The following is a 13,171-nucleotide window of genomic DNA, read 5'->3' on the forward strand; positions in this document are numbered from 1 at the left end:
TGCAAGAAAAATAAGGTATATTCATTTATTAACAAAAATACATTCAACAGTTAACAATAATTCTATGTAAAGGCATTGACCTACGGACGGAGAATCGCGAAATGTTGTAAGCAATGAAATTTTTAAATGAAATCCAAGTACATAACAAAGGATAAGATACAACTGGCAAACGAAATAGACGGTGAAAGCAAACTTTCCACTTGTTTTAAAATCAATATTTCTTTCATTATTCTTTTTTCATTAAACACTACTTTCAAATACATAAACACATTATAGTAGTTACCGTAACACTCAATCTGCATCTACGAGGTCGTGCTAAGGCTGAAAGAAAAGCTAGAAAAAAATCCCAAATTTGTTTTGAAAAGTCAGTACTTATTCGCTGTCACCCTGCCACCCTGCTCGGGTAATGGTGGGCGTGTCGGCGGTGGCGATTTCGACAATGGTGGCTGGGTTGCTGGAGGGGTTGTTGTATTCGGCGGGAATGTTGACCCATAGTATGGAGACTGCATCAGACTTGTATATGGATACCAGTATTGCCATGGATATTGGTACGAGGCAGGCTGTGTTGTACTATTGTCAACACTCGGGACAGTGTGCGGGATACTTGAACTTCGAATACTCATATATGGTGCTGTGGAAATACTAGAACGTTCACAGTTCGGCACTGTGCTGGTTGTCTCAGCGGTGTGTAATTCCATGGCATCGCGGGGAGACTGTGACATGGGAAGAGTACGCGGCGTAATTATGCTTCTATCATATTCACTTTGACTGCGAGTTTGAGTGTGACTCACTGATCTAATCATTCTTTCCCTGACCGGATCTGGCGCCCTGCGTGCATAAGAACTATATTTCTGAAGGTTGTGCTTTTGATTGAAGTTGTTAATTATTGTCTGAAAATTGTTACTGGTAGCGCTGATATTACCAGGAACTTTCTCTTTAAAGTGCGATTCAAGAATAGCGATGTCTTCTTTTATAAGTGGAGTACGGGGAACAATACTGACGCTGCCATGGATAAGATACTTCTCTTTATTCAAATTCACTAAAGCGCTGTATACTTCAGAATAAAATGAGCATTTTGTTGACTGAAACGCTGTTTTCTATATATCATGTGCGACTTGCTTCTTCTTTAATTCAGCCTTTAATTTAGATACGACATCCCCCGCGGCAGAAATTTCGAATTTGTATTCCGGGTGGTTTGCAACAATTCCGCACTGTTCAGGTGTCATACATTTGTCGTACGGACATCTTCGTTTGTCATGATTCCCGTAAGTATGGCAGTTGGCACACTTTTTTTGTCCCGGACCTCGACGGGGCTTGTAACAGAACTTGTCAGTTAACTGCTCATATTTCGTCTGGGCCAGATCCAACTCAGTCGTCAATTCATCTATTTCAACTTTCAGCGCCTCCAATGCCAATTCTTGGGGCGTCTGGTAAGTGTAATTTTCCCAAGATCGATTTTTGGACGCGTCGTTAGACTTAGTCGACGGTGCATAACGAAGGCGCTTTGATACTCTACCACCACCACTACAATTACTGCTGTCACCACTCCTTTCATCAGATGCTACACACGGAGAGGTGTCCGAATTGTCAATACCGAGTTTAGACCTCGGTGTTTGTATCTTGGCAACTGCATTCATGCAACTGCATACCATTCGCTTGTGTATAGTGTTGACCTTGGTCACAAAATTCTCAAAATTTGAAGCCCGGAAAAACCTCATCGCGGACACACTTGTAAAATCCAGTCGCTTAAAATCATCGACATATTTTAGCAGTGCTGGGTCGACAGAACTGAGAAATTCGTCAATTACTTGACAATGCTGCGGAGTGCCTTCCATTTTACAACACCATGTTATGAAATCGACAATGTGAAATTGGCGGCAACGATTTCATATTAATTTTTTTACAGGGGTGTAATCACATTTTTTTGGTGTGTATTATTCTTATTCACAAGTGCATTTCAACATGACCAAAACTATTCGTTAGTGAATATTCACTGTTCTTCCAGCAATACATTACAGGTATATTCCATCAAATGCCGCCCAGAATATACTTGACTTTATCTCAGACAACTAATTTATTAGTTGTCTGAGACTTTATATAACATCCCTGTACTACCTTGTAATAATGGTAAGTACCAAGAGTGATGGACAGGTGAACATTCCACATCGCGTTATTACTTCCAGACAAGATGGAATGATCTCTAAAAAGGGCGGTATTTTATCCGTGGCAAGAGTATAGGCACAGATCTCAGAGGACTGATTCTTCATGAACTTGAATCGCTAGGAGCTCAAAAATGCACAGGACATTTCCCATATGGAAGTTTGAGCAAAGTTGCTGTCAAGTTGTCCGTAGATATTAAAACAGTCATATGCATATGGAATATTTATTGTGAGACTAGAGATGTACTACCACGTAAACACGGCAGAAGGCATGGATCAGGAAAACTTTCTGATCCGGATGTAGACCTAATTGAGGGACTGAAAAGAAAGAGGCCTTCAATAACGTATGCTGAAATCAAAGAGGAGCTTCTTCGTTACGCGCCTGTAGAAAATGTTTCCAGAAGTACAATCGGAAGAACAGTTCGAGAAAAACTAAATGGTGGTAATTGGACACATAAACGGTTAGTGCCAATACCACAGCAAAAGTTTACTCCAGAAAATATACGATATTACAACGCCTTTATTCAGTACATCCAAACAAAAAATCCTTACATAGTCAAGTTCATGGATGAATCAGGGGTAAAAATAAACAGTGGCCAGTCGTGCTATGAACATGTGTTGAAATTAGTAAATACGCAAACAGTGCCAACTATTCCCTTAGTCTTCTCATAGGTGTTAATGGAGTGAAGTACAGTGACGTCATTGCAGAACCTTCAAATACAAATGAATATTTGAGATTTTTTGTTGATGCAACCGAGGCACATGATAATGATGGTCAACCAATATTGTTACCAGGTGATACTATAGTAGTCAACAATGCACCGATTCACAGACACGAGGGAGAACGTCTTTTGTCAAACTGGTTGGGAGATATGGGAATGGAACTTTTTGCCAGTGTACTCCCCTGAGTTAAACCCTGTTGAAGAATATTTCAACAAATTGAAAACTGTTCTACAGAGAGACCATTACCGTACTATTTTACATGATAATGTGCCTGTGGCGGTGTACGATGCACTTTCCACCATAACGCTTATGGATATTTTAGAGTTTTACAGACACACCAATTATCTGAGAGTTTAGTGTTGCAGTACTACTTTCATGTTCAGATTTGTGTAATAAATCTATAACTACATAAAACATGCTGTCTTGTCCTTGATTAGCTCTGTGTCAGGTATATGCCAGTGGCGACAAAGCGTTGTTAACGCGCCGTATGTGTATCTATGTTTATAGTAGTCAATTTTGCGGCGCCTCAAAAAAAAAAAACGTCGTTCAGATGTACGTAGTTTGGCAACTTTGCTAATTTTGGTTGTATTGGTCTTGGTATCATTACATAAGATTTAGTTAAAGAACTGTCCATAACTATCTTATTGGTCTTGGTATCATTACATAACATTCACTTAAATAACTGACCATAACTATCTTATTGGTCTTGGTATCATTACATAAGATTTAGTTAAAGAACTGTCCATAACTATCTTATTGGTCTTGGTATCATTACATAACATTCACTTAAATAACTGACCATAACTATCTTATTGGTCTTGGTATCATTACATAAGATTTAGTTAAAGAACTGTCCATAATTATCTTATTGGTCTTGGTATCATTACATAACATTTACTTAAAGAACTGACCATAACTATCTTATTGGTCTTGGTATCATTACATAACATTTACTTAAAGAACTGACCATAACTATCTTATAGGTCTTGGTATCATTACATAACATTTACTTAAATAACTGACCATAACTATCTTATTGGTCTTGGTATCATTACATAAGATTTACTAAAAGAACTGACCATAACTATCTTAATAGGTCTTGGTATCATTACATAACATTTACTTAAATAACTGACCATAACTATCTTATTGGTCTTGGTATCATTACATAACATTTACTTAAATAACTGATCATAACTATCTTATTGGTCTTGGTATCATTACATAACATTTACTTAAATAACTGACCATAACTATCTTATTGGTCTTGGTATCATTACATACGATTTACTTAAAGAACTGACCATAACTATCTTATTGGTCTTGGTATAATTACATAACATTTACTTAAATAACTGACCATAACTATCTTATTGGTCTTGGTATCATTACATAACATTTACTTAAATAACTGACCATAACTATCTTATTGGTCTTGGTATCATTACATAACATTTACTTAAATAACTGACCATAACTATCTTATTGGTCTTGGTATCATTACATAACATTTACTTAAATAACTGACCATAACTATCTTATTGGTCTTGGTATCATTAAGTAACATTTACTTAATAAATAACTGATCATAACTATCTTATTGGTCTTGGTATCATTAAGTAACATTCACTTAAATAACTGACCATAACTATCTTATTGGTCTTGGTATCATTACATAACATTTACGTAAAGAACTGACCATAACTATCTTATTGGTCTTGGTATCATTACATAACATTTACTTAAATAACTGATCATAACTATCTTATTGGTCTTGGTATCATTACATAACATTTACTTAAATAACTGACCATAACTATCTTATTGGTCTTGGTATCATTACATACGATTTACTTAAAGAACTGACCATAACTATCTTATTGGTCTTGGTATAATTACATAACATTTACTTAAATAACTGACCATAACTATCTTATTGGTCTTGGTATCATTAAGTAACATTTACTTAAATAACTGACCATAACTATCTTATTGGTCTTGGTATCATTACATAAGATTTACTTAAATAACTGACCATAACTATCTTATAGGTCTTGGTATCATGACATAACATTCACTTAAATTACTGACCATAACTATCTTATAGGTCTTGGTATCATTAAGTAACATTTACTTAAATAACTGACCATAACTATCTTATTGGTCTTCGTATCATTACATAACATTTACTTAAATAACTGACCATAACTATCTTATTGGTCTTGGTATCATTACATAAGATTTACTTAAATAACTGACCATAACTATCTTATTGGTCTTGGTATCATTACGTAACATTTACTTGAATAACTGACCATAACTATCTTATTGGTCTGGTATGATTACATAAGATTTACTTAAATAACTGACCATAACTATCTTATTGGTCTTGGTATCATTACATAACATTTACTTAAATAACTGACCATAACTATCTTATTGGTCTTGGTATCATTAAGTAACATTCACTTAAATAACTGACCATAACTATCTTATAGGTCTTGGTATCATTAAGTAACATTCACTTAAATAACTGACCATAACTATCTTATTGGTCTTGGTATCATTACATAACATTTACTTAAATAACTGACCATAACTATCTTATTGGTCTTGGTATCATTACATAACATTTACTTAAATAACTGACCATATCTATCTTATTGGTCTTGGTATCATTACATAACATTTACTTAAATAACTGACCATAACTATCTTATTGGTCTTGGTATCATTACATAAGATTTACTTAAAGAACTGATCATAACTATCTTATTGGTCTTGGTATCATTAAGTAACATTCACTTAAATAACTGACCATAACTATCTTGTAGGTCTTGGTATCATTACATAACATTTACTTAAATAACTGACCATAACTATCTTATTGGTCTTGGTATCATTACATAAGATTTACTTAAATAACTGACCATAACTATCTTATTGGTCTTGGTATCATTACATAAGATTTACTTAAATAACTGACCATAACTATCTTGTAGGTCTTGGTATCATTACATAACATTTACTTAAATAACTGACCATAACTATCTTATTGGTCTTGGTATCATTACATAAGATTTACTTAAATAACTGACCATAACTATCTTATTGGTCTTGGTATCATTACATAAGATTTACTTAAATAACTGACCATAACTATCTTATTGGTCTTGGTATCATTAAGTAACATTTACTTAATAAATAACTGATCATAACTATCTTATTGGTCTTGGTATCATTACATAACATTCACTTAAATAACTGACCGTAACTATCTTATTGGTCTTGGTATTATTAAGTAACATTTACTTAAATAACTGACCATAACTATCTTATTGGTCTTGGTATCATTACATAACATTTACTTAAATAACTGACCATAACTATCTTATTGGTCTTGGTATCATTACATAAGATTTACTTAAAGAACTGATCATAACTATCTTATTGGTCTTGGTATCATTACATAACATTTACTTAAATAACTGACCATAACTATCTTATTGGTCTTGGTATCATTACATAACATTTACTTAAATAACTGACCATAACTATCTTATTGGTCTTGGTATCATTACATAACATTTACTTAAATAACTGACCATAACTATCTTACTTGTCTTGGTATCATTACATAACATTTACTTAAATAACTGATCATAACTATCTTATTGGTCTTGGTATCATTAAGTAACATTCACTTAAATAACTGACCATAACTATCTTATTGGTCTTTGTATCATTAAGTAACATTCACTTAAATAACTGACCATAACTATCTTATTGGTCTTGGTATCATTACATAACATTTACTTAAATAACTGACCATAACTATGTTATTGGTCTTGGTATCATTACATAACATTTACTTAAATAACTGACCATAACTATCTTATTGGTCTTGGTATCATTACATAACATTTACTTAAATAACTGACCATAACTATCTTATTGGTCTTGGTATCATTACATAACATTTACTTAAATAACTGACCATAACTATCTTACTTGTCTTGGTATCATTACATAACATTTACTTAAATAACTGATCATAACTATCTTATTGGTCTTGGTATCATTACATAACATTTACTTAAATAACTGACCATAACTATCTTATTGGTCTTGGTATCATTACATAACATTTACTTAAATAACTGACCATAACTATCTTATTGGTCTTTGTATCATTAAGTAACATTCACTTAAATAACTGACCATAACTATCTTATTGGTCTTGGTATCATTACATAACATTTACTTAAATAACTGACCATAACTATCTTATTGGTCTTGGTATCATTAAGTAACATTTACTTAATAAATAACTGATCATAACTATCTTATTGGTCTTGGTATCATTAAGTAACATTCACTTAAATAACTGACCATAACTGTCTTATTGGTCTTGGTATCATTACATAACATTTACGTAAAGAACTGACCATAACTATCTTATTGGTCTTGGTATCATTACATAACATTTACTTAAATAACTGACCATAACTATCTTATTGGTCTTGGTATCATTACATAACATTTACTTAAATAACTGACCATAACTATCTAATTGGTCTTTGTATCATTAAGTAACATTCACTTAAATAACTGACCATAACTATCTTATTGGTCTTGGTATCATTACATAACATTTACTTAAATAACTGACCATAACTATCTTATTGGTCTTGGTATCATTACATAAGATTTACTTAAATAACTGACCATAACTATCTTATTGGTCTTGGTATCATTAAGTAACATTTACTTAATAAATAACTGAGCATAACTATCTTATTGGTCTTGGTATCATTACATAACATTCACTTAAATAACTGACCGTAACTATCTTATTGGTCTTGGTATCATTAAGTAACATTTACTTAAATAACTGACCATAACTATCTTATTGGTCTTGGTATCATTACATAACATTTACTTAAATAACTGACCATAACTATCTTATTGGTCTTGGTATCATTACATAAGATTTACTTAAAGAACTGATCATAACTATCTTATTGGTCTTGGTATCATTACATAACATTCACTTAAATAACTGACCATAACTATCTTATTGGTCTTTGTATCATTAAGTAACATTCACTTAAATAACTGACCATAACTATCTTATTGGTCTTGGTATCATTACATAACATTTACTTAAATAACTGACCATAACTATCTTATTGTTCTTGGTATCATTACATAACATTTACTTAAATAACTGACCATAACTATCTTATTGGTCTTGGTATCATTACATAACATTTACTTAAATAACTGACCATAACTATCTTATTGGTCTTGGTATCATTACATAACATTTACTTAAATAATTGACCATAACTATCTTACTTGTCTTGGTATCATTACATAACATTTACTTAAATAACTGACCATAACTATCTTATTGGTCTTTGTATCATTAAGTAACATTCACTTAAATAACTGACCATAACTATCTTATTGGTCTTGGTATCATTACATAACATTTACTTAAATAACTGACCATAACTATCTTACTTGTCTTGGTATCATTACATAACATTTACTTAAATAACTGATCATAACTATCTTATTGGTCTTGGTATCATTAAGTAACATTCACTTAAATAACTGACCATAACTATCTTGTAGGTCTTGGTATCATTACATAACATTTACTTAAATAACTGACCATAACTATCTTATTGGTCTTGGTATCATTACATAACATTTACTTAAATAACTGACCATAACTATCTTATTGGTCTTGGTATCATTACATAAGATTTACTTAAATAACTGACCATAACTATCTTATTGGTCTTGGTATCATTACATAAGATTTACTTAAATAACTGACCATAACTATCTTATTGGTCTTGGTATCATTACATAACATTTACTTAAATAACTGACCATAACTATCTTATTGGTCTTGGTATCATTAAGTAACATTTACTTAATAAATAACTGATCATAACTATCTTATTGGTCTTGGTATCATTAAGTAACATTCACTTAAATAACTGACCATAACTATCTTATTGGTCTTGGTATCATTACATAACGTTTACGTAAAGAACTGACCATAACTATCTTATTGGTCTTGGTATCATTACATAACATTTACTTAAATAACTGACCATAACTATCTTATTGGTCTTGGTATCATTACATAACATTTACTTAAATAACTGACCATAACTATCTTATTGGTCTTTGTATCATTAAGTAACATTCACTTAAATAACTGACCATAACTATCTTATTGGTCTTGGTATCATTACATAACATTTACTTAAATAACTGACCATAACTATCTTATTGGTCTTGGTATCATTAAGTAACATTTACTTAATAAATAACTGATCATAACTATCTTATTGGTCTTGGTATCATTAAGTAACATTCACTTAAATAACTGACCATAACTGTCTTATTGGTCTTGGTATCATTACATAACATTTACGTAAAGAACTGACCATAACTATCTTATTGGTCTTGGTATCATTACATAACATTTACTTAAATAACTGACCATAACTATCTTATTGGTCTTGGTATCATTACATAACATTTACTTAAATAACTGACCATAACTATCTTATTGTTCTTTGTATCATTAAGTAACATTCACTTAAATAACTGACCATAACTATCTTATTGGTCTTGGTATCATTACATAACATTTACTTAAATAACTGACCATAACTATCTTATTGGTCTTGGTATCATTACATAACATTTACTTAAATAACTGACCATAACTATCTTATTGGTCTTGGTATCATTAAGTAACATTTACTTAATAAATAACTGATCATAACTATCTTATTGGTCTTGGTATCATTACATAACATTCACTTAAATAACTGACCGTAACTATCTTATTGGTCTTGGTATTATTAAGTAACATTTACTTAAATAACTGACCATAACTATCTTATTGGTCTTGGTATCATTACATAACATTTACTTAAATAACTGACCATAACTATCTTATTGGTCTTGGTATCATTACATAAGATTTACTTAAAGAACTGATCATAACTATCTTATTGGTCTTGGTATCATTACATAACATTCACTTAAATAACTGACCATAACTATCTTATTGGTCTTTGTATCATTAAGTAACATTCACTTAAATAACTGACCATAACTATCTTATTGGTCTTGGTATCATTACATAACATTTACTTAAATAACTGACCATAACTATCTTATTGGTCTTGGTATCATTACATAACATTTACTTAAATAACTGACCATAACTATCTTATTGGTCTTGGTATCATTACATAACATTTACTTAAATAACTGACCATAACTATCTTATTGGTCTTGGTATCATTACATAACATTTACTTAAATAACTGACCATAACTATCTTACTTGTCTTGGTATCATTACATAACATTTACTTAAATAACTGATCATAACTATCTTATTGGTCTTGGTATCATTAAGTAACATTCACTTAAATAACTGACCATAACTATCTTGTAGGTCTTGGTATCATTACATAACATTTACTTAAATAACTGACCATAACTATCTTATTGGTCTTGGTATCATTACATAAGATTTACTTAAATAACTGACCATAACTATCTTATTGGTCTTGGTATCATTACATAAGATTTACTTAAATAACTGACCATAACTATCTTATTAGTCTTGGTATCATTAAGTAACATTCACTTAAATAACTGACCATAACTATCTTATTGGTCTTGGTATCATTAAGTAACATTCACTTAAATAACTGACCGTAACTATCTTATTGGTCTTGGTATCATTGAGTAACATTTACTTAATAAATAACTGATCATAACTATCTTATTGGTCTTGGTATCATTAAGTAACATTCACTTAAATAACTGACCATAACTATCTTATTGGTCTTGGTATCATTACATAACATTTACTTAAATAACTGACCATAACTATTTTACTTGTCTTGGTATCATTAAGTAACATTCACTTAAATAACTGACCATAACTATCTTATTGGTCTTGCTATCATTACATAAGATTTACTTAAAGAACTGACCGTAACTATCTTATTGGTCTTGGTATCATTAAGTAACATTTACTTAAATAACTGACCATAACTATCTTATTGGTCTTGGTATCATTACATAACATTTACTTAAATAACTGACCATAACTATCTTATTGGTCTTGGTATCATTACATAAGATTTACTTAAAGAACTGATCATAACTATCTTATTGGTCTTGGTATCATTACATAACATTCACTTAAATAACTGACCATAACTATCTTATTGGTCTTTGTATCATTAAGTAACATTCACTTAAATAACTGAACATAACTATCTTATTGGTCTTGGTATCATTACATAACATTTACTTAAATAACTGACCATAACTATCTTATTGGTCTTGGTATCATTACATAACATTTACTTAAATAACTGACCATAACTATCTTATTGGTCTTGGTATCATTACATAAGATTTACTTAAATAACTGACCATAACTATCTTATTGGTCTTGGTATCATTAAGTAACATTTACTTAATAAATAACTGATCATAACTATCTTATTGGTCTTGGTATCATTACATAACATTCACTTAAATAACTGACCGTAACTATCTTATTGGTCTTGGTATCATTAAGTAACATTTACTTAAATAACTGACCATAACTATCTTATTGGTCTTGGTATCATTACATAACATTTACTTAAATAACTGACCATAACTATCTTATTGGTCTTGGTATCATTACATAAGATTTACTTAAAGAACTGATCATAACTATCTTATTGGTCTTGGTATCATTACATAACATTCACTTAAATAACTGACCATAACTATCTTATTGGTCTTTGTATCATTAAGTAACATTCACTTAAATAACTGACCATAACTATCTTATTGGTCTTGGTATCATTACATAACATTTACTTAAATAACTGACCATAACTATGTTATTGGTCTTGGTATCATTACATAACATTTACTTAAATAACTGACCATAACTATCTTATTGGTCTTGGTATCATTACATAACATTTACTTAAATAACTGACCATAACTATCTTATTGGTCTTGGTATCATTACATAACATTTACTTAAATAACTGACCATAACTATCTTACTTGTCTTGGTATCATTACATAACATTTACTTAAATAACTGATCATAACTATCTTATTGGTCTTGGTATCATTAAGTAACATTCACTTTAATAACTGACCATAACTATCTTGTAGGTCTTGGTATCATTACATAACATTTACTTAAATAACTGACCATAACTATCTTATTGGTCTTGGTATCATTACATAAGATTTACTTAAATAACTGACCATAACTATCTTATTGGTCTTGGTATCATTACATAAGATTTACTTAAATAACTGACCATAACTATCTTATTGGTCTTGGTATCATTAAGTAACATTCACTTAAATAACTGACCATAACTATCTTATTGGTCTTGGTATCATTAAGTAACATTCACTTAAATAACTGACCGTAACTATCTTATTGGTCTTGGTATCATTAAGTAACATTTACTTAATAAATAACTGATCATAACTATCTTATTGGTCTTGGTATCATTAAGTAACATTCACTTAAATAACTGACCATAACTATCTTATTGGTCTTGGTATCATTACATAACATTTACTTAAATAACTGACCATAACTATCTTACTTGTCTTGGTATCATTAAGTAACATTCACTTAAATAACTGACCATAACTATCTTATTGGTCTTGCTATCATTACATAAGATTTACTTAAAGAACTGACCGTAACTATCTTATTGGTCTTGGTATCATTAAGTAACATTTACTTAAATAACTGACCATAACTATCTTATTGGTCTTGGTATCATTACATAACATTTACTTAAATAACTGACCATAACTATCTTATTGGTCTTGGTATCATTACATAAGATTTACTTAAAGAACTGATCATAACTATCTTATTGGTCTTGGTATCATTACATAACATTCACTTAAATAACTGACCATAACTATCTTATTGGTCTTGGTATCATTACATAACATTTACTTAAATAACTGACCATAACTATCTTATTGGTCTTGGTATCATTACATAACATTTACTTAAATAACTGACCATAACTATCTTATTGGTCTTGGTATCATTAAGTAACATTCACTTAAATAACTGACCATAACTATCTTATTGGTCTTGCTATCATTACATAAGATTTACTTAAAGAACTGACCGTAACTATCTTATTGGTCTTGGTATCATTAAGTAACATTTACTTAATAAAT

At 30.5% G+C, this 13,171-nt stretch overlaps 1 protein-coding gene across 5 annotated transcripts in view; it reads left to right on the forward strand.

Annotated features, from left to right (window-relative positions):
- Positions 1-13,171, forward strand: part of LOC102806946 (ferric reductase 1-like) — a 188,111-nt gene that overhangs the window by 135,017 nt on the left and 39,923 nt on the right. The gene's annotated exons all lie outside the window — the stretch shown is intronic.

Source organism: Saccoglossus kowalevskii, chromosome 9 (genome assembly GCF_978046115.1).
Source record: "Saccoglossus kowalevskii chromosome 9, keSacKowa6.1, whole genome shotgun sequence".
Taxonomy (NCBI): domain Eukaryota; kingdom Metazoa; phylum Hemichordata; class Enteropneusta; family Harrimaniidae; genus Saccoglossus; species Saccoglossus kowalevskii.